The 26,891-nt window shown below is 42.3% G+C and overlaps 1 long non-coding RNA gene across 18 annotated transcripts in view; it reads right to left on the minus strand.

Annotated features, from left to right (window-relative positions):
• LOC140609909 (uncharacterized) overlaps positions 1-26,891 on the minus strand; it is a 470,386-nt gene that overhangs the window by 417,841 nt on the left and 25,654 nt on the right. For all 18 annotated transcript variants that reach the window (XR_012011641.1, XR_012011642.1, XR_012011644.1 and 15 more), the window contains 2 exons: positions 17,003-17,067; positions 15,159-15,333 (listed from right to left, as the gene is read on the minus strand). This is a non-coding gene — a long non-coding RNA (uncharacterized lncRNA). The remainder of the gene's footprint in view (positions 1-15,158; positions 15,334-17,002; positions 17,068-26,891) is intronic.

Below are 26,891 nucleotides of genomic sequence, written 5' to 3' on the forward strand. Positions count from 1 at the left end.
CTCAAACTTATGCTAACAAACTGTTCTCCCCTAGGCAGAATATATTGTGTCTGTCTATTCAAAATGACCTAAACAGGGCAGCCCCGGTGGTGCAGTGGTCTAGCGCCGCCTGCAGCCCAGGATGTGATGCCAGGGACCCGGGATTGAGTTCCACGTCAGGCCCCCTGCATGGAGCCTGCTTCTCCCTCTGCCTGTGTCTCTGCCTCTTTCTCTCTGTGTCTCTCATGAATAAATAAATAAATATTTTTTTAAAAGTTCAAAATGACTTAAACAACTCAAATTTCCTATCACAAATATACAAAGTTGTGAAAAGGTGATTAATCTCTAGGTAGTGTCTACACATCAATTTAGTGCTGCTCATCTCACTTGTCAGCCCAAGGCATTTTTGGTGGGTTGAAAAGCCCAGTGCCCTGGCTACTCTGCAAATGCCTCCTAACTAAACTCTTTAGGTCCAGATTTCTTGGCACAATGTGGCCTTCAGCAGAGCTGAGGCATCCTGAGAAAAAGCTATTCCTTGGAAGCAGCATGAATGTAATCAACAGCATTCCATTTTCCGTTCTAAGAGTCCTCTCTCAACAAGTCCCCATTTCTGTAATGAACTGCCTAATCTTGGACATTTTCCCCATGGAGAAGTGATTAAGTCTATCACCATTATTGTAGGGGCGTCTTAGTCCCATTAAAATGACCTCATTGCCGTTGTTGATTCACAGACCACTGCAATTATTTGCTGAGTCTTTGTGGGTTGAAAAGGCCAATTGAGATCACTTTACCTTCCTTTCCTATGCATGAGTTAACTTAGGAAGGTTCTGGAGAAGTATAGGAGTCACAGTTTAGTTCTCTTAGCACTGATACTGGATTGCGTGGGGCTGGGGTGGCGGGGGTGGGGGGAGAGTTACACAGAAATTTTAGCACCAACTTTAGTTTTAATGAGACAACTGTTTGAACTCAACTCCTCCAGCTCAGCAAATCAGCTACGGATGGCACAGAAGTGTCATTTTTTTTTCCACAATGTAGATATTCAAGGTGACATTGAGATGGCTCCTGTATTTTTTAACTAGGTAATTAAAACAAAAAAATGATTATTTGCAAGTGTAGGGGCATGTCTGATTAAGTACCAGAGTTGAGAATTACCATCAATTCACTGATGCTGGACCAGCCCATATTGGAGAGCCATATGGATGACATTACTAAAAGAGGCACTAATATACAGTTTAATTTTAGATAAAATTGTCTCCTGGTTTTATTAAAAAGGAGGGGGTGTTTAATGATCTAATTATTTGGAAATAGGTCAGTTAATTTAATTGTACCATACAGAAAGGAGGGTTCAAGGGAAGACGACATGATTAATAAGCTCCTACCAGGCAGAGAAGGCAGCAGAGTGTCCAAGCCATGTGAGTTATGCTTCCTTGACAGCTTTGGATTATTAAGAAAACAATTGCCAAGACATAAACTAATATTCAGAAGCAGTTGCCAGATAATATGTTGTCTTTCCAATGGTTAGAGTATCTCATGAAAAGCCCTCTTGACAGAGCTACTCTCTTCTAGGGCTGATTTACAGAGCATCATTCCCAGGAAAAAGCAGTTAAGTTTAATTTATAGTGACCCAGGGCTAACCAAGGAAGTGGAGTCAGCAGATAGCTGGCATGAGAGTGAAAGATGAGTTTAGCTACGCATGTAAATCTTTCTCTATTTTATTAACTACCGGACATCAAAGACAACCAGCTTTCCAGCTACTTATTAGTACTTTGCCCCTCCATCAAAATGACATTAGCCATCCAAATCTTAAATGATACAATGTATCCTGTCCTTGCTGAAAGGGATTTGAAACATCATCTAGTCCAACTCTTTGGGTTTCCAAGTGGGAAAAGTGATGTCAAAATGATTAAGTGGCCACCTGAGATCAAACCAGGTAGTATGTGGCTGAGTAGTGCTATAACTCTGGATCAGGTCCCTACCTTTGGCTTAGGGCTCTTTCCACCACTTCCTCCATCAAAGAGCTCTGGATTTTTTTAAGACTATTACTAACCATACCAGACTGGATAAACTGTAACATCTATTTAGCCAGATCTCCAGCCAGGCCTTTTGGGTCAATTTAGGTACATTCAGAAGCTTGGTTAATAATACTCAGATCACCAGGTTACGGGTACACTGAAGAAGTAACTTACTAAGCAAAGTCCATATGAAATAAACATCCAGTGATCTTTTTCTCATCACAGCAATAAGATATGAAGCTACCAAGGGAGAGTCTGGCCATCCTGCAGGAGCAAATAAGTAGTTTCAGGCTTCACCTGTTCGAGAACAGAGACAGGGCCCAAGTGATCTCCAAATACCTCCCTTGGTTCTAAGATTCTATAAATTCAATTTATATATTTCAAGGTTGAATCTGTCTAGCTCTTCACCGGTTACAAAGCGTGTTCATTTATATAAACTCATTATCTTCTAATAACTCTTAGAGGTGAGAAAGGCAGGAATAATAGGTTTTGAACAACCCTGGAAGAGAGCAAAGCATAAAGGTAAAGAATAACAAGACAAGAAATCTGCATACAAGCCTCAGCCCTGCTCCTCGATACCAGTGACCTGATGAACTTCTCTGAGCCTTGGTTTCTTCATTAGTAAAATAACTATCACTGTATCCAAGATGTGATCAGCAAGTCTTTTTAAGAAAGTAGTCCAAGTCCCCTGAACCCTATTCCAGATGGTTTCTATCTCACCACTCTGCCTCTCTATTGTCTTTCCCCACCTGCCCCTGGCATTAACCAGGTCTTTCATTTTCTGTATTCAGATGCTTTGACAGGCCTTAAGGGCCTCCCCCTCCAGAGCTAGTCAGTTCCTAGAAATAATGAACAACTCACCCAAAGATACACATTTCAAAGACAAACCAATCCAGAGCCCATACTCTCCCCACCAGCTCTTTCATAGGACTCTCCAGACCACTAGCCACTTTCCCTAAATGGCCCAGGGCCAGGCACCAGAAGACTATGGACAGCCCCTATGCCCCCCAGAGCCCACTGAAACTGTTCAAATCAGCCAATCCTCCATTTTCCCGCCCTGCCTTTCCCATTCCTTCCCTCAGAAACCATGATAAAGACTCTCACCACAGTCTCATCCTTTCCCTCTGCCCCTGACTGACTCTGATACTTCCTTCTGTGCTCCTCTCCTCTTGGGAGCTGCCAATGACTATTCCTTCAATGACAATCATCTCGTCTTTTGGCCTCATTATACCTGAACTTTCTGATAATACACTGTACTTTGAGGTACCCCCACTGCATTTTAGCCACCCTACCACCAGCACAAAAGGTTGCGTTGTAGATAATCAGTAAGCGACTGTCATAGTCAATTTTATGTATCAACCTGGGACACAGTGCCCAGGTATTTGGTCAAATATTATTCTGGATGTTTCTGTTCAAGGGTGAGGGTATTTTGGGGTGAGATTAACATTTAAATCTTAGAGTTAAAGCAGTTTGCTCTCCACAATGTGGAGGGCTCTTCCCATTAGTTAAAGCCCTAAAAGAAGACTGACCTTCCCAGGGAAGAAGACTGCCATCAAATCACCATTAGATTCAATCCACAACTTTTCCCTAGATCTTCAGCCTGCTGGACTACCCTGCAGATACTGAAATTATGGGCCTCTATAATCACATGAACCAATTCCTTAACATAAAAAATTATGCATATATACCCTTTTGATTCTGTTTCTCTGGAGAACCCTAATCTAGTAATAGTGAGATTAAATGGACAAAAACACACCTTCTATGAAAAGAATGCTCATAGCAGCCCTCTGTAATAGGCAAAAAGAAGCCAATGGTTACTCACCAGGGTTTGGATATATGATGGTCCACTCATCAGATGCAATACCAGACAGTGGAAAAAATAAACTGGAACTACACTCAACATAGACAAGTCTGCAAGCATATCATTGAGCAAGGCAAAAACCAATCTGTGGTGCCAGAGGCAGGACACGATTACCCTAGCCAGAGGAACTGGAGGAGGTGGGCACTTTTGGAGTGCTTCCCACAATGTTCTGTTTCTTGACCTGGCTTTTGGTTACCATATGAACCAATTAGTGAAAAATGCATTAGTCTGTATATTGATGATCTGTGCCCTTTCCTGCCTATACACAACCTTTACAAAAGGATACAAAGATAGAAAAAAATAATTTTTGAAATAATTCATTATTCTAATCTGCAGCTCCCCTCAAGAGAGAGCCAACGTTCATATGTTGGAAACTCAGCAACATAGAAGGGAAATGTTAAGCTTGCAATTATCTTACATAACTGAATGTGTTATATGTTCCCTACACTGAATTTTGGAAAGCATGCTATGGCATCTGTGTCTTATCACTTGAAACACTGAGAAAGATCAGGCTTTTGAGCCTTGGAATCACCCAGCAGATATATCAAGTGCTCTTTTACTTCCACAGGACACAAAGTCCCACAGAGAACTTGACAAAATAACCCTCCCAGCATCTAGGTTTTTTCAGAATATGGAATTTCCCAATGTAATTATCTCAAGTTTCCCTGGGCAAGTTGAATAAATTAGACATGCAATCTGTACTGCATACTTCAAGAACTGTGAGTTATTCCCTGAACTGGAAAAAAATAAAATTAAAAGCCAAGCAATCTAGAAAACCATTTTATTGCCCAGACAATGACAGGAAATGTGCTTGAATGTGAGGCTTGTAGGCAGGGGGAGTGGTTCACCTTTCCTCTTTTTTAGTAGTTATGAGAGGTGGTTTCCCTCAGGGAATGTTGTTGGTTTGAAAATGTGGCTTCAGCTATCACCTGGGAAAGGAGCAATGTGGGCAGAGGAGATCTATGTGGGCCAGAAGGTCTTCAGGCCCTTGTGTCTGTAGCTCATGGGTTATGGCCTTCTCTACTGGCCAGGGCCCTGCAAATACAGTCTGCACTGCTTAGGCTGCACCCTTGCCCTGCCCCATTCCACTCTGTCCAGCCTCTCCCAGCTGCCCTGCCACACTGCCCTGTTCACCATAGCACTCTTCACTTCTGACAGTTACAGCAAGGCTCCAGGCATCCAGACAGGCACACTTTTTAGATATATGGTGCTTTATCCGGAAAGCTAAAACATGACAAACTCCTTCTCACAGCCTCCAGACCTGGTTCTCCTTCCAAAGGCTTTCCCTCACCCTCCCTACACAGGGTCTGTCCATGCCAGACACCCCGCCGTCCTCAGTACATGCCTTTCCCAGGGTACTAGCCATGATACATCACAACCCATGGGTACCTGTCTACCTGTTTGGCTGGATTCTGAGCACCTTGAGGGTTGAGAATGTCACTTTCAGTTCTGAATCCCCAGCAACCTCTCTCTGGTCCTGTCCATCAAGGTGTGTGTCTCTCTCTGAGCGTCCTCCCCAAACTCCATCCCCATGTGTGTGTGTCCTCTTCCCTTTCCTATCCCCCTCCTGCTCAGTCTCTCCCCCGCTTCCCCTCCCGCTCTGCCTCCCTCCCTCTCTTCCTCCCTCCTATCCTTCTAATCCTACCTCTCTCTCCCTACCCTCCACCCTGCCCTCTCTCCCTCTCATGCTCCTCCTGCTATCTCTATCCACATAACCACTCCCTCTCTTCCTCTCTCCATCCCCTCCACACTCTTTCATATTCCTCTCCATCTGTCAGCACTGGTCTCTCAGAATTAACCCTCCCATGTCAAGGGGCTTAACCATGTGGTCATTCTTATAGCTCCATGACCAGAGAGAAAAGAGAGTCTCCTTTGGTCCTGAATTCAGTAGAAAAAGTCCTGGGGAAGAATTCTGATTTGTTTAGCTGGGGCTCCAGGCCTTTCCTTCAGACCAGTTACTGCAGCTGGAGATGGGACATCTCACACCCTGAGTTGGGAGAAAAGGGAAGAAAGGAGAAAGGTGCTGAATCAAAATAGCATATATTTAGTATTTTAAATATGCTTATTAAATATCTGAATGAAGAAAGGAGTAAATGAAAGAATAGGGATTAGACAGCTGGATGCTTAATGATAATTTCTTAAGGCAACTTGAGAACTTCTCTCCACTAAAACAGATGTTCAGTTTTTAGGGTATAGATCCTTTACCTCTTTGATTAGGTTTATTCCTAGGTATCTTATGCTTTTGGGTGCAATTGTAAATGGGATTGACTCCTTAATTTCTCTTTCTTCAGTCTCATTGTTAGTGTATAGAAATGCCACTGATTTCTGGGCATTGATTTTGTATCCTGCCACACTGCCGAATTGCTGTATGAGTTCTAGCAATCTTGGGGTGGAGTCCTTTGGGTTTTCTATGTACAGTATCATGTCATCTTTGAAGAGGGAGAGTTTGGCTTCTTCTTTGCCAATTTGAATGTCTTTTATTTCTTTTTGTTGCCTGATTGCTGAGGCTAGGACTTCCAGTACTATGTTGAATAGCAGTGGTGAGAATGGACATCCCTGTCGTGTTCCTGATCTTAGGGAAAGGCTCTCAGTTTTTCCCCATTGAGAATGATATTTGCTGTGGGCTTTGCATAGATAGCTTTTAAGATATTGAGATTTGTTCCCTCTATCCCTACACTTTGAAGAGTTTTAATCAGGAATGGATGTTGTATTTTGTCAAATGCTTTCTCTGCATCTATTGAGAGGGTCATATGGTTCTTGTTTTTTCTCTTGTTGATGTGATCTATCACGTTGAATGTTTTACAAGTGTTGAACCAACCTTGCATCCCAGGGATAAATCCCACTTGGTCATGGTGAATAATCCTCTTAATGTATTGTTGGATCCTACTGGCTAGTATCTGGTAAGAATTTTTGCATCCATGTTCATCAGGGATATTGTTCTATAATTCTCCGTTTTGGTGGGGTCTTGGTCTGGTTTTGGAATCAAGGTAATGCTGGCCTCATACAACAAGTTTGGAAATATCCCATCCCTTTCTATCCTTCAAAACAGCTTTAGTAGAATAGGTATTATTTCTTCTTTAAACATTTGATGGAATTCCCTGGGAAGCCATCTGGCCCTGGACTTTTGTGTCTTGGGAGGTTTTTGATGACTGCTTCAATTTCCTTGCTATTGGCCTGTTCAGGTTTTGTATTTCTTCCTGTTCCAGTTTTGGTAATGTGTGGTTTTCCAGAAAAGCATCCATTTCTTCTAGATTGCCTAATTTGTTGGTATATACCTGTTCATAATACACTTTTAAAATCATTTGTATTTCCTTGGTATTGTGATCTCTCCTCTTTCTTTCATGATTTTATTAATTTGAGGGTGTTCTCTTTTCTTTTTAATAAGGCTGGCTAAGGGTTTATCTATCTTATTAATTCTTTCAAAGAACCAACTCCTGGTTTTGTTGATCTGTTCTAAAGTTCTTCTAGTCTCTATTTCATTGAGTTCTGCTCGAATCTTTATTATCTATCTTCTTCTGCTTGGTGTAGGCTTTGCTTCCTGTTCTTTCTCCAATTCTTTAGGTGAGGTTAGCTTGTGTATTTGAGGTTTTTTCCAATTTTTTGAAGGAGGCTTGTATTTTGATGTACTTCCATTTTAGTACTGCTTTTGCTGTATCCCAAAGATTTTGAACGGTTGTATCTTCATTTACATTAGTTTCCATGAATCTTTTTAATTCTTCTCTAATTTCCTGGTTGACCCATTCATCTTTTAGTAGGATGCTCTTTAATCTTCATGTGTTTGAGTTTCTTCCAAATTTCTTCTTGTGATTAAGTTGTAGTTTCAAAGCATTGTGGTCTGAAAATATGCAGAGGACAATCCCAATATTTTGGTATCAATTGAGACCTGGTTTGTGACCCAGTATATGCTCTATTCTGGAGAAGTTCCATGTGCACTTGAGAAGAACGTGTATTCAGTTGCATTTGGATGGAAAGTTCTGTATAAATCTGTGAAATCTATTTGATCCAGTGTATCATTTAAGGCCCTTGTTTCTTTGGTGATGTTCTGCTTAGAATATCAGTTATTTGCTGAAAGTGCCATGTTGAAGTCTCCTACTATTAGTGTATTATTATCTAAGTATCTCTTTACTTTGCTTATTAATTGATTGATATACTTGGTAGCTTCCTCATTAGGGGCATAAATATTCATGATTGTTAGGTCTTCTTGTTGGATAGACCCTTTAACTATGATATAGTGTCCCTCTTCATCTCTTACTACAGTCTTTGGTATAAGCTTTCATTTATCTGATAAGAGGACTGCTACCCCTGCTTTCTTTTGAGGACCATTTGAATGGTAAATTGTTTCTACCCCTTCATTTTCAGGCTGTAGGTGTCCTTAGGTCTAAAATTAGTCTCTTGTAGACAGCATATAAATGGGTCTTGCTTTTTTTATCCATTCCAATAACCTGCATCTTTTGATGGGATCATTTAGCCCATTCACGTTCAGAGTTACTATTGAAAGATATGAATTTAGTGTCACCATATTACCTATTCAGTACCTGTTTTGTGGATTGTTTCTTTGGGCTCCCTCTTCCTTTTACAGGGTCCCCCTTAATATTTCTTGGCAGAGCTGGTTTGGTGGTCACATATTCTTTCAGTTTCTGGAAGCTCTTTATCTCTCCTTCTCTTCTGAATGAGAGATTTGCTGGATAAAGTATTCTTGGCTGCATGTTCTTCTCATTTAGTACCCTGAATATATCCTGCCAGCCCTGTCTGGCCTGCCAGGTCTCTGTGGAGAGGTCTGCTGCTAATCTGATATTTTTTACCCCATATAAGTTAAGAATCTCTTGTCTCACACTGCTTTAAGAACTTTCTCTTTAGCTTTGAAATTTGCAAGTTTCACTATTAAATGTTGAGGTGTTGTACGGTTTTTATTGTTTTTTTGGGGGGGGACCTCTCTATGTCCTGGATCTGAATGCCTGTGTCCTTCTCCAGATTTGGCAAGTTCTCAGCTATGATTTGTTCAAACATACTTTGTGGCCCTTTCTCTCTCTCTCAGCCTCTTCTGGAATCCCAATTAGACATATATGCTTCCTTCTCAAGCTATCATTTATTTCCCTAAACCGTTCCTCATGGGCTCTTAATTTTCTCTTTTTTCCTCAGCTTCCTTCTTTACCATCAACTTGTCTTCTATGTCACTCACTCTCTCTTCCACCTCATTAACCCTAGCAGTTAGAGCATCCAGTTTGGACTGCATCTCATTTAATCTATTTTTAATTTTGGCCTGATTAGATCTCAATTCTGCAGTAACAAAGTCTCTAGGGTCCTTTATGCTTTTTTCCAGAGCCACCAGTAGCTTTGTAATTGTGCTTCTGACATTGCATTTAAATCCAAATTCTGTAACTCTGTGGCAGAGAGTATTGTTTCCTGTTCTTTCATTGCTAATTCTTCCTTCTAGTCATTTTGTCCAGGGCAGAGTGGCTGTATGAGTGGGCTGAGTCAAAAAACATCAACCATAATCTAAGTACAATACACTCTAGATGATTCTGAAGAGGTCAAAGACTGGAAAATAAAAGAAAAAGAACAGAACAAAATAAAACAAAAGGACCATTAAAGTGAAAAACAAAATTTAAAACAAAGTAGTAGGGCACCCCGGGTGGCTCAGCGGTTTAGAGCCACCTTTGGCCCAGGGCATAATCCTAGAGAACTGGGATTGAGTCCCACATCAGGCTTCCTGCGTGGAGCCTGCTTCTCCCTCTGCCTGTGTCTCTGCCTCTCTCTGTGTGTCTCTCATAAATTAAAAAATAAACTTTAAAAAAAATAAAAAAACAGGGATCCCTGGGTGGCGCAGCCGTTTAGCGCCTGCCTTTGGCCCAGGGCGCGATCCTGGAGACCCGGGATCGAATCCCACATCGGGCTCCCGGTGCATGGAGCCTGCTTCTCCCTCTGCCTGTGTCTCTGCCTCTCTCGCTCTCTCTGTGTGACTATCATAAATAAATAAAAATTTAAAAAAAAAATAAAAAAAAAATAAAAAAATAAAAAAATAAAAAAACAAAGTAGTAAAAATAAAAATCCAAAAACCAAAAACAAAGAAGAAAAAAGAAAAATAAAAGTAAAGAAAAGAGAAAAAAAAGGGGAATGGTGGTGGTGAGGAAGTGGTAGTGGAGGGAGAATATAGTCTACCTGAGTGGTCCTAGAGGGTGATCTTCTTGGTTCTGAGTGTATTTTGTTCTGTATGTTAGGAGCTGCTCCATCCCAAATTTATATAAACCATCAATACTTATATAAATCCCCAACACTGGGATCCCTGGGTGGCGCAGCGGTTTAGCGCCTGCCTTTGGCCCAGGGCGAGATCCTGGAGACCCGGGATCGAATCCCACGTTGGGCTCCCTGCATGGAGCCTGCTTCTCCCTCTGCCTGTGTCTCTGCCCCTCTCTCTCTCTCTCTCTCTCTCTCTCTCTGTGTGACTATCATAAATAAATAAAAATTTTTAAAAAAGAATTTTAAAAAAATAAATAAATAAATCCCCAACACTGACCACAAAAACATAAACAAGATAAAAGAGGGGGGCAAAATGAGAAGAGAGAGAGAACATAATCTCAGAATGAAGCAACACGTATTCCACTTGGTTCTGGGTGTATGTTAGCCATGTTTTAGAAGATAGTAACTTCCACCATTGTAAAACAAAATGAGGCAGAAAAAAAACAAATACCCATGTCTCATATATCTACGAAAATTAAATCGAATATGTTGAAAGGAATCCAAAGTGAAGAATATATCTAAGACAGTAATTGTAGAAATATGAAAGTCAGAAAGGAAAAAACTTAAAAATGAAGAGTTGGTTAAATATTGTAGTTAAGGTGGGAAAAGAGAAAAAACATTGGAAATTTTTAGTCTGATATAAAAACGAGTCATAATGGAAAAAGAAAAAAGAAAGAAAGAAAAAGGACCCTCTAGTTCTATATACTAATTTCCTTCAGTCCTAGAGCTTTCCAGCACTGCTTGCTTGTTCAGTAAACTTGCTCTTCCCTTGTTCTTCCAGCTGGTCTTCTGGGGGAAGTGTCTGCTATGCTGATTCTCAGGTGTCTGTGCCTGGGTGGAAATGTCCCACCCCTCACTTGGTGCCGGGCTCCAAGTGAGCTGTTTATCCTGTGAGGCCTCTTTTCCCTGGCAGCCCCACCTCTCCCAGGCACATGGTGAAACAAGAGGAAAAACAACAATGGCAGCGGCCAGATTTCCAGCTCTAGAGTTGAGCTCCCCAAGAGTAACTAACCTCAGTCTCCCAGTCCACACTGGTCTAGATGCCCCCCACCCCTGGGGGCAAGAGGGAGTGTGCTGATCTGCACAGCTTGCGGGGTGCCAAGCAGGAGACTTCTTGTTGTCCTGTGCCCTCCCCACTTCCACCTGTCCCAGGGGGAATGCAGGATCACCAGCTTTGTCCACTTGGGCACCCTGGGATCTGGGGCCCTGTGCTGCTGGACCCATGCCCCTGGGGACTGCCTCTCCTGGAGGGAACAGGGTACAGCCACCTCCATCCATTGCCAGCCTCTAGGGTAAAGGCAGTTCCGGAGTTAGCCCACCTAACCGACTGGGTCCTCCCAAATGCCCCAAGGCATGCGGCACTCCAGCCCTTTACCGGTATCAGACCACAGTTTGCAGTGAGTTCCCCTCCCCCCCGGGCGCCCCTCCTCTTATAGTGACACCGGGAATCTTGAGGCTTCACTGGCTCTCCTCTATTCTGCCCAATTTCCCTGCTGAGCACTTTTCCATCAGGGAAAACTCCAGCACAGATTTTTAAAGTTCCCGTTTCTCCAGGGCTCGGCTTTCCTGTCCCGGAGGCCCTTGCCCCTCCACTTTAGCTCTGCTAGTCTTGGTTCCCCTCCCCCACTTTATTCTTTTTCCTTTTTTTCCACCTTCCTACCATGTTAGAAGGGAAAACTTTCTTCTCTGTAGCATTCCAGCTGTTTTCTCTTTAAATCTCAGGTTGAATTGATAGATGTTCGGGATGTTTTGAAAGTTATCTAGGTTAAGTTTGTGGGGCCAGGTGAGTTGAGGACCCCTACTCTTCCACCATCTTGCCCCTCCCTCCCACCTGTAGCTCTTTCTGCTGGTTCTTTCTTGGACTGGTTTTCGTAAGAAATCCTGTGTCTGACCTATGGGGCCTCTGAATGAAAGAATCAGCCCAGGATTCCACCTGCCAACATGGTCAAACTAAAACAGGCTGAAGCTCAAAACAAGAATCTCCCTTCTGCTGTCTTCCTAATGTCATGTCTGACCCAAGCTCAGGAGGCAGATGAAAGTGAGGACAAGATCATTAGGAACCAAATCTGTACAAATAGGGATGCTTACAAATAAAAAAATCAACACAATGACCTCTTTCTGGGCATTGCATCATTTCTGACATGGCCCCTTTGGAAACAGCCTCTCATGATACAGCAGGCATCAGAAGGACCACATGAAACCGAATAAAACATCAGTGCTGGACAACTATGGTTCATCATGCATTTTTAAAACCCCAGTCTGCAAAGAACAGAGAATTGGCTCTGATCAACCAGACACACATACAGCCTTGTTTTAGCTGGATGAAACTTTCATCTTTCAACTCACCTCAGGGCTTTCATATTTAAAAACCAGGCAGGAGTGCAACTAAAACTGCAATGTATGTTCAAATACCAGTTCTTTAAAAAAATTTTTAAAATAAAAATAAAAGATTTATTTATGAGAGAGAGAGGGAACAAGCAGGAGAGGGAGAGAGAGAAACTCCAGCAGACCTCATGCTGAGCACAGAGCATGATGCGGGGCTTGATCTCATGACCCCTAGGTCACAACCTGAGCTGTAAATAAGAGTCAAATGCTTAACCGATGATACCACCTAGATACCCTGACACCAGTTCTTTCTAATGCGCCTATTCAGCACGTATCTTGGATGTGTCAGAGTCACTGCCACCCCTTCTCTCAGTTTCCACATTTATACCACTAGAACAATATGCTCACCATAGGTCTGCAGAGACTTAGGACAAATTAAAAAACAAACAACAATGCCATAAAGTACTTTGTGCTCCTCAGCTAAAACACAGTCAGTAGATTCATGGTGTCGGGCAAGTGAGCTAGGGTTGTTAAGCATTATTTTTTTCTTATCTCTAGAATAATATCTCCTTCTTCTCATGGTGACTCTGATGACCAAACCTAAAATAATGTAGGGAGTGGGGGGTGAACCACCTGAACCAAGGCAGTGCTTGGCCTTTGGTCAGTATTTCAAATATGTTAGTTTAAACCTAAAGAGAGAGAGATCCCGAACTTCCATTTCATTGTTGTATTTCAACACAAATGCACACACTCAACACTCTAAGAGGCAGAGATCCACAAGGTACAAAGCTAGACCTTCAATCGGGACCCTGCCCCTGAGACTCCACCCCCATACCAACCCTACATTTATTAAAAACAAAACACAGATAGCAGGAACCCCATTAGTCAAGGAGAAGGGAGGACACCAAGACAGAGGATGGTACAGAGAGAAGAAGTAACAGAAAATGACAACCAAGACAACTGAAATAAAATTTTCTATTAAAAAGGGAAAGCAAGCAAAGGATATAGGAAGAAAGAAGAAGGGTTATGGGGACAGAATTCTCTGTGAGCTAGTCCAGGTGCTCTGCACAGTACACAGTAAGATGGGATTACCCCTTCAAGGATCTTATTAGGGGAAATGCCCTGTGGCAGAACACAGAGGGAGTCGCCACAAGGAATGCAGGTCTGCCCCTGGAGTGAAGGGAAAGGAAGGTAGGTCAGGGGACTGGTTCCCAGCCCACCCTGCCATCTAATGGAAGCTCGTTAAGGTCAGGATCAGCTGCACAGAAGTGGGGGAGGTTTGCCTCCAGTGCTCATTGCAACACTTCCACAAGTCAGCATTTTCCTTAATAGGGCAGACAGCTGAGCTTCTCACTCCAACTTGGTGACACATGAGCCTGTCTTATAGCACAGGTCAAACAATGAACAAAATGACAGGCAATAGGGCACCTGGGTGGCTCAGTGGTTGAACATCTGTCTTTGGCTCAGGTCGTGATCCCAGGATCAAGTCCCACATCTGGCTCCCCACAGGGAGCCTGCTCCTCCCTCTGCCTATGTCTCTGTCTCTGTGTCTCTCTCATTAATAAACAAACAAAATCTTTAAAAAAAATAGCAGGCAATAGAACACACCACACTAGGACTTAGAAAGCTTATTAAGTGAAGGGAAGAACTTATGGCTCTTGTTCCAAACAGAATAGTCAGGGGAGACTCAGTGATGTGAGACTCAGTGAGTCTCAGGGTTGGGGGAAGAGACAAAAAAAAAAAAAAAAAAAAAAAAAACACATCAGAATATACTCTCGTCTTGATTTGGGTTCTCTAGAAGCAGAACATGAGACAAGGATTTGGTTGGCAAGTATTTTATTTAGAAGATGAAGCAGGGAGGCAGGAGTGAGGGGGTGAGGAGATGGAGGCAGGCAAAGACGCTAATGTAAGATGTGCTACTGAGGTAGCTTCAGGCAATGGCAGCTCAGGTCACCCCAGGACCAGAGAAATGCAGTGCACCTTACAGATATGGCCCAAAGGACCACAGTCTACAGCATTTATCCACGGACTGGCATAGAGCTATCCATTGGGAAGCTGCTCCCCTAATTTTCCAAATAGGAATGTTCCCTATATTGGAGAAAGCCTCAGGCAGAGAGCCAACTCTTAGGGTAAGACATTGCCAGTGGCAACCAAGTCTGAGTGTGCATGAAACTGCCCATCACAGCTACAGCAAATACCAGAGCTGGGCCCAGAGCTGAGGTAGCATAGCCATTTGGTATAGCTCCAAGGACAAATGGTATATGAAGGGACTGTTAACCTTGCATCTTGTTTCACCTTTATGCAACACTCTCCATTACCTTCGGTCCCAATCCCTGCTATGCTGTGGCATGTAACACTTTACCCACCACAGCCATCAGGGCATTCACTCAATAATGGAGGAATCTTAGATTCAGCCCTGTGGCCCAGTAGACCAGAACTCAGGGTAGGGGTGAAGGAAATGGGGCAACACCAGGCCATTCTTTCTAAAAAAATTTTCTAGAGAGAGCATGCAGCAGTAGGGTGGGGCAGAGGGAATGGGAGAGAGAGAATCTCAAGCAGGCTCCATAACCAGGGTGGAGCCTGCCTGACACAGGGCTCAATCTCATGACCCTGAGATCATGACCCGAGGCAAAATCAAGAGCCAACTCTTAACCAATTGAGCTATCCGAGCACCCCAACACCAGGCCATTCCATCTTGAAACCAACCCCCCTCTGCGTAACTCCCACCCAGAATGAAAACATACCTTGCAGGAGGGTGGATGCACAAGGACTTGGCACTTGAGGTAGGATAGGTATCTGAGTTCTGGCTCATATCACAGCGACCTCTTTGCCACTGCAGGTAACAAACTTGTAACCAAGCGGTTTGGAACACCAGCAGACAAAACTACTTCTCAGACCCCAAGCTTTGCTCCTGCCACACTGCAAGGAGATTTCAGACTGGTGAGAAGCTACCACCTTCACCTGTTGCAATTAACTAAACATTTAAGTCCGGTGGTATTCCGACTGTGGTGTTTATCAGGACCTGGAGCGCTAAGAAATCCCACAGAGAACTCTGCTGGTTGAAGTGGAAAGGGCCTCAGAGTCTTGACCATTCCCCCCAGGAGATTCTGATCCACACCAAAGCTTAATAACCACTAATGTAATAATCCTGGATCAGAGAGTCTCACATTTTACAGTGCATATGATTCACCTGGGGACTTTGTTCAATTACAGATTGGCAGAGCAGGCCTGCTGTGGGGGCATGAGCATCTGCATTTCTGATGGCTCCCAGGCAATCCCTACACAGCTGGTCCACAGGCCACTTTGAAGAGCCAAGGCCTTCAAGGCCTTACAATGGCTTCACAGAGAATCTGTAGAATAGTTTTCCTGGGTACTGTTTTCCCAGTCCCTTGGTTCCCCTACAGCGCATGTGGCTCCCAGTGACTTTTTGGGTGCAGATAAGGAAAAAAGTTTTTGCTATGCTACTGCCCTTTTTTGAAATTTAATAACATATTTTATTTAACCCAGTATATCCAAAATATTATGTTGACATTTAATCGACACAAATGTTATTAATGAGGTATTTGATATTCTTTTCTTTCTAGTGCTAAGTCTTAGAAATCCAGCATGCATTTTATACTTCCAGCCTATCCCATTCCAAATAATAACCACATGTGGCTACTGGCCCCTACACTGGATGACCCACTGCCCTCTTACTCTCTGACTTACTTCACAGTCTGGAAGTTCTTATTCTGTCAACTGATGTCCTTCTTTTCAAATACTGGGCACTCCTAGTGTTCAAGCCAAAATGGCATTAGAAACAGCACACTTATCCAGAGAAAGAAAAGGTGCCCAGGCATCCCTGAACAATTTTTTTTTTTTTTTGCCTCTAGTTTTTCAGTGGCCTCCTGGAGGGTCTGGGGTGACCCACCATCCTAGGTGGCCTTGGGCTGTCCCAGGTTTAGCACTGAAAGGTCTATATCCCAGGAAATGCTTCAATCCCAGGCAAACAAAGAGAGTTGGTCACCCTTGCAAGTCTATTTCTGTACGGATCACTTACTGCCCCTACTAGGGACTCTTTTCCATGAGTTCCAGAGCTTCCCAGGTTCAGCCCAGGATGGGAAATGTGTTCAAGTTCCCTTGAACACATAAATATCTGCACACAGGAATTGTAGCACAGTCAGGGCCCCTCCAGGCCTATAAGGCCCCCAAAAGTTATATAGCTTCTCTCTACTCCCATCTGCTATAGTTCTGATATTGATTCTAAGCCCCAGCTTATTTCACTAGGTTTCATGGGCATTTTAAGAATGTGAAAGCATTTTGAAAACTGTCAGGTATTAAGTAAATGTGTCTATTATGAATACTAACTAAGCAAGTATTAGATGCCAAGTCCTAGGTTAATGCCTTTATGTTCATTATAGGACTTAATTCTCACAACAATCCTATGAGGCAACCCAGACATTATTTGGAATGGGATAGGATGGAGGTGTAAAATGTATGCTGGATTTCTAAGACCCAGCATTAGGAAGAAAAGAATGTAAAAAAAGCCTGTTGTTGTCTTTATTTTAAAGATGAGGCAATGAAAGCTCCAAGAGGTTACATAACTTACCTATGGTCACAAGCCTTATTCAGTCTCAGATGTATAGTTTGAACATAGGACTCTGATTCCAAAGTCTAGAAAAACAACAAAGCAAAATAGGAAGACTGAGAATGGAAAGATACATTGATGACAAGACTAATCTCCATACTGCAGGAAAAACACTCTAGATATAAGAGTATATATTACTAACTTTAAATGGATTTGAAGCTTGTGAGGCCTATTCTTCCCTCTACCCCCAGCTCTGAGTAGGAGCACCTGCTGTTCCCTATGCCTGGAATACTCCAGGCCCTAATCTTCAGGTGAAGGGAGCTCCCCTGGATGGAGATCATCATTCTGTCCCATTCCTCTGCTTTATTTTGGTGTAATACTCATCAGAGATCTGCTGTTAACCTTATGTCTGTATTAATGAAGTTTGTGTGTTATAAGAACAAGGTCCCAAAACAAACAAACAAAAAAAGGACATCACCATGTCCTGGAGGCCTAAAACAGGCCCTCAAACTTTTGTTGATTATTAAACAAACATAGTACCTGAAAAATTGTGGAATAAACTGACAACAGGGAGGGAAAAAAAAAAAAACTTCTATGTGATTTTTTTAAAGAGGCCTGCAATCAACACAGAAAATCACCCGTGGTGCAACAGCTTATTTTCTTAGGATTGATATATCCCCATTTGCAAACTGACCAAACCACAAGAACTATATTGAAATCATCCCTTGTGGGAATGAGTTCACTCTCTGATTACAGACTAGAGCCAATTGATTTCAATTACCAAAAGTGTCACCACAAGAGACAAAGGCCTTGGCTCTGTAGAAGTCAAAACCCAAGTCAGCCAAACCAGAAACACCTTCATGGATCTGGTTGTGTTTTGAATCATTTCCATAGAAACGGGAAGCATTCCCAACAGAGGCTTCCTAACTTCCAGTAATTATCTTAAGGTCTGATTAGCATTTTAAATGTCACCTGTATAAATTAAAACTGTTTACAGCTCACAATGGCATTATTTTGTGATTCATGATTCTGCAGCAGTAGCCAAAACTCACTTTTTGGAAAATCCCATTCTGAATGTTACCTGCTAGATTGGGCCTGGTTAACTATCCAGCTTCCCTTTTCATTCTTCAATGTGGTAATCTCCCAAGAACAATTTGAGTATTGGGGTTATCAAACTTGTCAGGCAGGCTACTTGAAAAGAATTCTTCAGGTTATATAAGTTATTCAACACAATTTCCTGCTGGCTTACAGAAAACAAATGACGATTTCTGCGTGTAGTTCTAGATCAGTCAAGCACCACTCATTATCATCTATCTTGTGGGCGTGTAGTTAACTTTCCCAGAGATTAGGGGATGGGACAATGAGTCTTTGAGGTCACTTCTAGTCCTGTTCATTTTTTACAAAAATGGTACTTTAAAATAGCTCCCTTTTATGCATACTTTATGCCACCAGCATATCACACTGATTTTACTTAGTTTTGTACCACAGTTATAGAGTATAGAGGCATTTTCTGCTCCTCTGGCCAGAGGCAGCTGGGGAGAGAGAAACACTTGGGCTGCAAAGTCAGTTGGAGAGGGATTCCAAGCTTTCCTCCACCACTTAATGCTCTTGGACCTTAAAGTCCCTTAGTCTCCATTTGCCTCAGCTGTCTCACGTCCAGCTCCACAAAGGGAGCAAAACAGAGTATGGCTTAACACTCAGACCAACATGGGAGAAAGCTGGATGGAAGCCCCTAATGCCCTCCCAGGCACCGTAGTGATCTCTCCAAACTTCCACTTCCCTGCTTTTAATCCTTTAAAGCAGAAGTTAGCAAACTTTCTCTGTAAAGGGCTAGATAGTAAATATTTTGGGGTTTGTGGGCCATACATTCTCTGTCTCAGCCACTCAGCTATGCCCGAGTTAGCACAAATGAAGCCACAGACAATATGGAAGGAAAAGGGAGGCTATGTCCAGTAAGACGGATCACCTTTCTAGCCCCATCTACCAATCTGCCCTGCCTCCACCATGCTTCAGCCACACTCTTTCTGTTTCTGGAACAATTCAAGCTCTTGCCTTGAGGCTTCGCACTCGCTATTCCCTTTTGGGGGCAGCCAGTTCTGCTCCCAAATTGGCATATGCCTGATATCTCTCAGTTTATCATCAGTTCAGAGAAGTTTCCATAACCACCAATTGGTCAGCGGGTCTTTAACAGTTGTCCCCGCTTTATTTTCTCATGGTGCTCACCAGGCTCTGATAAATGACATAGAGGAAGCAGATCCCACAATAATAGTTATGCATACAGACCACTGAACCTTTCTCAATATTATGTGTAAAGTTTAACAAACTTGTTATCTTATCCATTTCTTTGTTTCTCTAAGTCTTATCTTTAATTGTGGTAAAATCACATAACATAAAATTCATCTTACCCACTGTTAAGTTTACACTCAAGTGGCATTAAGTACATTCACATCATTGTGTGACCATTACCACCATCCATCTCCAGAACTCTGTTCATCTTGCAAAACTGAAACTCTGTCCCATTAAACAACTCTCCTGCCTCTGTCTTCCCAGGTCCTGACAACATCTTATCAAGTTTTAACATTAAACCTTACTGGGCAAAATTTAATTAAGGAAATATCAATGTCTCCTGAACAATTTTACTACCAAATTTCTACCCCTGAGTCCCTTCAACGTGGAGGTTCTGGGACTACCACTGAGATCTGATACTTCCTTACCTGCTTTTTGTCTGTTCCTGTCTCTCTCCCTCACTACAGGATAAGCTCCATAAGAACAGAAACATCATCTTTTCCCTCACTGGGTGACAAACAACTAGCACAAGCTAATACTGAACAACAAATGTTAGTGAAATGAGTAAAGAAAGATGGGAATGATCATGATTGGGTTAGACCTTGAGCTGGGCTCTCCAGAGGCTTTGGATGTGTAAATAAGACAGGACTTCAGCTAGAGGGTAACAGTAGAAAACATAAGCTCCTGGAGGCCTGGGTAGTATCTAAATTGTATCAGCAGAGGCAGGTACCAGCAGGTGGAGGAGGAAAGAAAGGAGAGAAAGTGGGAAGAAGCAGGTAGGAATGTAGAAAGAAAGGAAAATCAGAATGTACTGGAATCTCTGCCCAGAGTATGCATTTGAGGGTCATGGAAAGAGAGGACTAAGGAAGTAGGGAGTGTGGTTGTTAAAGACCTAGGAAGCATGGTCCTTGACCAGGGAAAGTCACGATGCTAGCTGGTGAATAAGGAAAATGTCACTTGCAGCTTTGGCAATATCAAGGTGAAGAGGTGTGTCCAGGTGTCACATTTCTCATAAAAACTTCATTTTCTGAACTATAGCAACAACTGGAGGCAAATGTTGACATTTCCATGGCAAGAGTCTCATCGTAATGAATCTTCTCAAAAAGTAGAGGGAGAAAAATGGTACATCTGTGACAATGTACCGACTGATCTTTCCCACCAAAAAGAAAGAGAAAAAAACCTGTCCCATGGAGCCCGCATCTCCTTGATACACCTCTGATCTTGGTTCTGGCTTTTAGACCTAATGTCCCTGTGATCCTGGGCTTTGATCAGATAGATGAGATGCTAATCAACAGTGTGTAGGCTGGGAGGCTGTGTATTTCCTTACCCAGGAATGATCATTCACAAAGGATGTGACTCACCAACGAGCTCTGATCGTGATTTTGTGCATCAGGCCTCCAGGAACCCTGACTCATGCACATGCCATAAAGAGATTGTTTTAAAGTGGTTGAAGGCTCACAGCAAATTTATACAAACAGAAGTGAGTTAAGTGTGGGATTTACTGATGTAAATCTCTACTCAATGATTCAGATAGTGTCCTCTCATAATTAGTCCTATGTGTAATATCTACCTGGAGGTATTGTTCCTGTTGGGCTTAATAAGCCTTGGCTGAAAAATTATTCTGTGTAACTGATCCTATTAGGGAGTTGAGTCGGATAACTATACATCTAAGCTCCAAGTTCTTGAATTTCAATCCAGTAGGGGAAATTAGCTCAATTGAGCCAAGAGTTGTTACAAGGATGGTGTTGGAAGGAAAGTTAAAAACCAGCTAGTCCCACCTATGTATTTTGCAGTCTGGGAAACTGATTGGCTAAGGTTAAGGTTCAGGAAACTGACACACAGCTTCATGATCTGACCCACAAGCATGGGTCTTTATACCCTTTATATACTGCCAGTGAGCTGCATGCTAGAGAAGGAAAGATTAGATGAAACTAAGACCTCTACCTTCCTTAAAGAACTTAAGCTTCCTTAAAAAAGCTTAAAGAACTTTGAAAGAAACCAGCCTTAACACAGAAATGAGTGATGTTAAGTGGCAGGTGGAAAAGTTCAAGAAGTGGGCAGGAGTAGTCAAGGAGGACCTCCTGGAGGAGAAGATGCTTGGTCTGGGCCTCAAAGGAAGGGGAGGATTTGAGAGGAAGGAGTGATGCATGACTGCAGAAAGTTAAGAACTGCAAGTGCAAAGTCTGACACAGGCAGGGCAAGAGCAGACAGAGAGCCTATAGCACACTCACCTGCAGAAGAGCATGATCACATAAGGTCACCAAAAGTCACAGCTTTGACCCATCCTGCACCTCTTGTGCTGGTAAATGTTTAACAGCCAGCTTTTGAATAAGAAGGAGACCTGATTTACAGCCTCTGCTAATTGCCATGGCGTAAACACTCTCTCCACAGATGATTACAAAGATGGATGACTTTAACAAAAGGCTCACAAATTTTCTGAAATTTTAACTATTGGATCTTGCAAGAGGCTCCAGCACAGTTCTGCCTGGGACCTCTGTTTACATGGATTCCTCTCTCCTCATGTTCTTTTTAATAGCTGCCCCTTACTGAGAACTTACAGATCAGAGTCTATGCTAACACTTGACATGCATTAGCTTCTTAATTGTTTACAAGAATCTCATGGGGTAGTTAATTTTTAATAATTACTATTGCTGTTTTGCAAAAGGAAAAGTGATACTTAAAGATATTTTAAAGCCAAACGCTTATCACTCTAAAACTCATACTCTCAGCTTTTTTAAATTTTTTTTTTTTTATGATAGTCACAGAGAGAGAGAGAGAGAGAGGCAGAGACACAGGCAGAGGGAGAAGCAGGCTCCATACAAGGAGCCCGACGTGGGATTCGATCCCGGGTCTCCAGGATCGCGCCCTGGGCCAAAGGCAGGGGCTAAACCGCTGTGCCACCCAGGGATCCCATACTCTCAGCTTTTTTTTTTTTTTTTTTTTAATTTTTATTTTTATTTATGATAGTCACAGAGAGAGAGAGACAGGCGCAGAGACACAGGCAGAGGGAGATGCAGGCTCCATGCACCGGGAGCCCGACGTGGGATTCGATCCCGGGTCTCCAGGATCGCGCCCTGGGCCAAAGGCAGGCGCCAAACCGCTGCGCCACCCAGGGATCCCACTCTCAGCTTTTATACTATACTCCTCCTTCTCCTCTGACCACTACTAATACTATTGTTCATAGTGTTATTGCTCTTCTATTACTGATCTTAACCCTCAGAACTCTTCTGACCCAATGCTGAAAAAACCACCCAGAGAAATGACTTGCCAGCGGATCCACTGTCTATCTTCAAATATGAAAATTAATGAGGGTAGCTGTCTACCTTTCTAAGTATATTTTATTGATTAGATTTTGAAATCTTTATATTTCAATAAACAGGTTGAGGAAGTGAAGCTATGCCTTATGAGAAAATGCCAATATATGAGTAGATGAAATGGAAAAGAAACTTTGGCTTCTGACCTTTAAGTTTTAGATCTCACAGTGTTTTTAGGAACAAGTTAGTAGAAATGCATGACTACTGAATTTTGTCCTCTTAACAATCCAAGTTATTCTACGACAATGTCTTCAGTGAGGTTCCCTGGAAAAAGAGCCTGAGAGGAGGATTCTTTTAGGAAGGAAAAAAAAAAAACTAAAGGAAGTGAGAGAGACAGAAGAGGCAAAGTGAAGATGTGGTTTCAGCTGGAGTCTAGCCCCAGCCTGATCCTGTATGAAGTTCTGGAATACAAATGGTATCATAGCCCTGCCCCTCCTCAAGACAGGAATAAAAGACTTCTATATCATACCATTGGCTGTGGGAACCATAACCTCCCAGCCATTTCCCACTGAGGTTCTGACTGTTGGCCTGTGTTTTAGAGAAAAACACATCCATGAGTCTTAAGCCAACACTCGTAACAGGTAAGGGAGGTGGGGGTAAATTGGGCACAGGGGGACATTTCTTTGGAGATTGTGGATGGCCTAAGTGGAAAGATCACTGAAAGTTCCCCATTTAAAAGTGGTGTGTCAATGGCAAGTCGGCTTTGTAAAGCTGCAATGTTAAGTCGATTTAACCTGCTTGCCAAAGAAGCTAAAAAAGAAGATTTACTTGAGGCTAGTACATACCATGCAGCAAAGTGTATGTCTGGATCCTATCAAGAAGCTAAAACTTTGTTGAAATCCTACTTGCAGCAGCATGGCTATGGCTCCTGGATTGTGAAATCTCTATAGAACAATTTAGTATGTGATTTAGGCAATCCATTGTCATATTAAAAATCTTTTATTTTTTGGTGTCTTTGACTAGTAAAAAAAAAAAAAAAAAAAAAAAAAGGATCAAAGATCCATTGGTTAAGAAACCAGAAACTAAACTCAAACAAGAGACAACTTTTCTAGCATTTAAGAGAACAGAGGTCAAGACGTCCACGGCTTGAGGTGAGGTAAATGAGAGCACACAGAGCATCAGACAGGTAACAAACTAAACTCCTAATCTAGCCCAATTTGCTTTTGTTCAATCAGTCAATCACAGAAATTTGTCAGCAAGGTTGGATGCATGGGAAATCTTGCATCCTGGGTTAAGATTTCACATCAGCCATAGACTCAAATGTTTTTAGTAAAATACAGAATTTCTTGGTAGGGACTGAAATTGTCTTTGTCTTCATATGTCTAAAGATCTTCTAGGGCAAGGACAGAGTTTTATTCACTGTGGGTCCCTGGAAACTAATAGTTAGCATATAGTAGATGCTAAATAAATATACTGATAAGTCAAATGCTTAAAAATCCCTTATATATATGGTGACTAACTCAGTTTCCCTAGAATTGTTCAATTTTAAAACTAAAAGTCATGCATCCTGGACACGTGCCTCAGTGACAGGCAAACCAAGACAACTAGTCACCCTACCCTGAGTCCTCTCTGCTTCTGCATTATGGCTGCATTCAAATCAATTAATCCCTTCATCTTTCCTACATGTCTCCCCAAAGGGAAACTTTTAAAAGTCTTTGTGTAATAAACCCATAGGAATATCTTCAAAATGACTAATAAATGTTTCTACTGCAATTTGAATCATTTCTACTTTTCTTGACTCTAAAAGAAATACGACAACCACCCTCAAGCCCTTTCATAGGAAACAGTAACCTGTAGTCCTTCTGTCCTTCCTTTTCACCTTCCTTGTCACTGCCGAGAGTAGCCAGTGTCCGTGGGTGGGTCTCTGAAGGACCCCAAAGCCTTCCTTCAAGCTTAAAAAAAGGCTGACTACCACTATGGTTCCAAAAACTTTTCTTCTACATCCCCTCTATCAAAATGTATCTGTCCTGTGTCACACTCTCCTGCCCAGATAGTAATGATTTGATCCTCAGAATAACATAATGGTTTGACCTAGTTAGGACAGCAGAAAGGTAAACACTGGGGCAGCTTTTCTACTAACAGGGACCCTTGGCATGTATAACAATATTAATAATAAAAAAAAAAAGGTTAAGGAATAAGTGAATTGAAATGAACAATGAGGTGTTCATATTGGCTTGCATAACCCAAAAGACATGGCTGGTTTAGGACTACCCATTCTGCTCTCCTCTGCCTTGCCATCTTTCTGTTCCAAACTCTCTTCATTGGGGGACAACTACATCACTGACAGAGTCAGGCTTCTACGGTCCTTGCTGCCCATATTGCCACAGAAATAGGGAACCCCTCCTTTCCAGAATCCATACAACAAATCCATCTCACAGGAACTCAGGTTGTGCCCACCAGGGTATGTGCTTGTCCTGAGCCAGTCATTCTGGCTGAAGAGAGCAGGTTCCTCTGACTGGTCAGGTTGGGATCACTTGCCCCCTATGTGGCCAATGAAGGGAAACAGAGAGAGAAAGCAGAAGGAATAGATGTGGGCCCGACAAAAACTAAAGCTTTGAAAACCTCAACCATCTGGCTCCATAATTCACCTACCAATGGGGTTTTGCCTCATCGCCATCCTTATTCTATCTTAAAATATTCTGGCCAAGGTCCTGGAGCCTTTTTAGAACACTTTGGGGAAGGGGCAAAATGTGCTATTGAAAGTAATAATTGCCTGTGATGAATTTTAAAAGTCAAATAAATATCATAGCTAAGGTGCTCCAAAAATGTGGGAAATTTTCCTTAAGAGTGGGAGGTTGTGTTGGAGCAGCCTAGAGAAGTTTACAGGTGTTTTGGCAAAGCTATCCCTGGTGGATGCCAGAAAGACCTGCCCCCTCCCAGCTGCATTCTCCATTTTTGGGGGCCCTCAGTAGCAACTTCACTCTCTAATTGCCTGGAGTTAGTCATTATGTCTCAGCTGCAAGACTTGGGAATGCCAAGAAACCAGCTCACCCAGAGGCCTTTTGTGTTTTAAGTGTTTAAACCAAAAAAGAAATTTCCTAAGGAAAGTTACCACTTAGATTTATGTGGGCCAACAGGCTCTGGTTTGGAGACATTTCCAGGCAATCCAACTTTGAAATCCTTGGGGTTCATAAAGAAATTCAGAGTAGCAGTATACATAGAAACGAGAATTTATAATCCTTTGCACTTATTCTTGTGTATGGCACAGACTACTAAGTAAGTTGGCCAAATCAGTTTGGGGAATTCAATTCAATTCTATGAACATTAATTGAGCTCTGTTCAGTGAGGATGCTTTCAGCTGCAAATAACAGCTGAAAGAGCCAATTAAAATTGGCTTTAAATAATAAGAATTAATTACCTCACATAACACAAAGTTGGAAAGAGGCAGGTCCAGAAGTTGGTTAATTTAGCAGTTAAACAATGCCAGAAATATTGGTTGGTTTTTTTGAGATTCCCATGGAAATAGAGTCATGATTCCAAAATGGCTACCACAGCTTCAAACATAACATCCTCACACAACAACATCCAAAGGTAGGAAGTCAGGTGGGATTTCTCCATGAGCACCTCTTTCTCTTTTTCTAAAAGAGGAAATCTTTTCCACAATTCATCTCAACAGACTTTTCCTAGATCTCTCTGGGGAAAATCAGATCCCATAGCCATCCTTAAACCAATAAGGCAGGAAAGAGGAATATGAAGGCCATAATGCTTTAGTCGATTGTGATTCATTCTTAGGTCTGGGCCCGCCTTCAGAATTTCTAGAGCCCTCGCCTCCTAAATAAATGGAGGGATTTGTTGATTAGGAAGAAAAGGTGAAGCAGTGGCTACAAAGTAGGCAACAATTAGTATCTTTCACAGCTACCTCTGAGCTCTGCTTTGGACATATGAAGATGGATAAACCATAGCCCCTTTTCTCAAGGATCCACAGTGATAGAAGCATTCACTCAATAATCTTTATTGCTTAATAATAAAATGTATTTGAAGTGGTAAAGAGCTATGCCAGACGTCATTTTTTTTAGAAATTTCTACAAGCGTCTCCCATCCCACATGCTCTTCTTACAATGTGGTTTTAACATTCTTCCTATCAAGAGGTGAAATCTACATTTTCACCCTTTGAATCAGGGTAGACTTCAAACTCCAGCTGAAGTGGCACCACAGGTCTCCTAATGCTAAATTTAAAAGTCAATGCAACTGCCACCTGGTTCTTTTTGGAGGCTCTCTCTTGGAACCCAGCCACCATGCTGTAAGGAAGTCCAGACTTCCCTGTGGAAAAGCCCTGTACTAACCTGCCAGCCATGCTAGTAAGCCATCTA

This window comes from Canis lupus, chromosome 19 (genome assembly GCF_048164855.1).
Source record: "Canis lupus baileyi chromosome 19, mCanLup2.hap1, whole genome shotgun sequence".
In the NCBI taxonomy this organism is placed as follows: domain Eukaryota; kingdom Metazoa; phylum Chordata; class Mammalia; order Carnivora; family Canidae; genus Canis; species Canis lupus.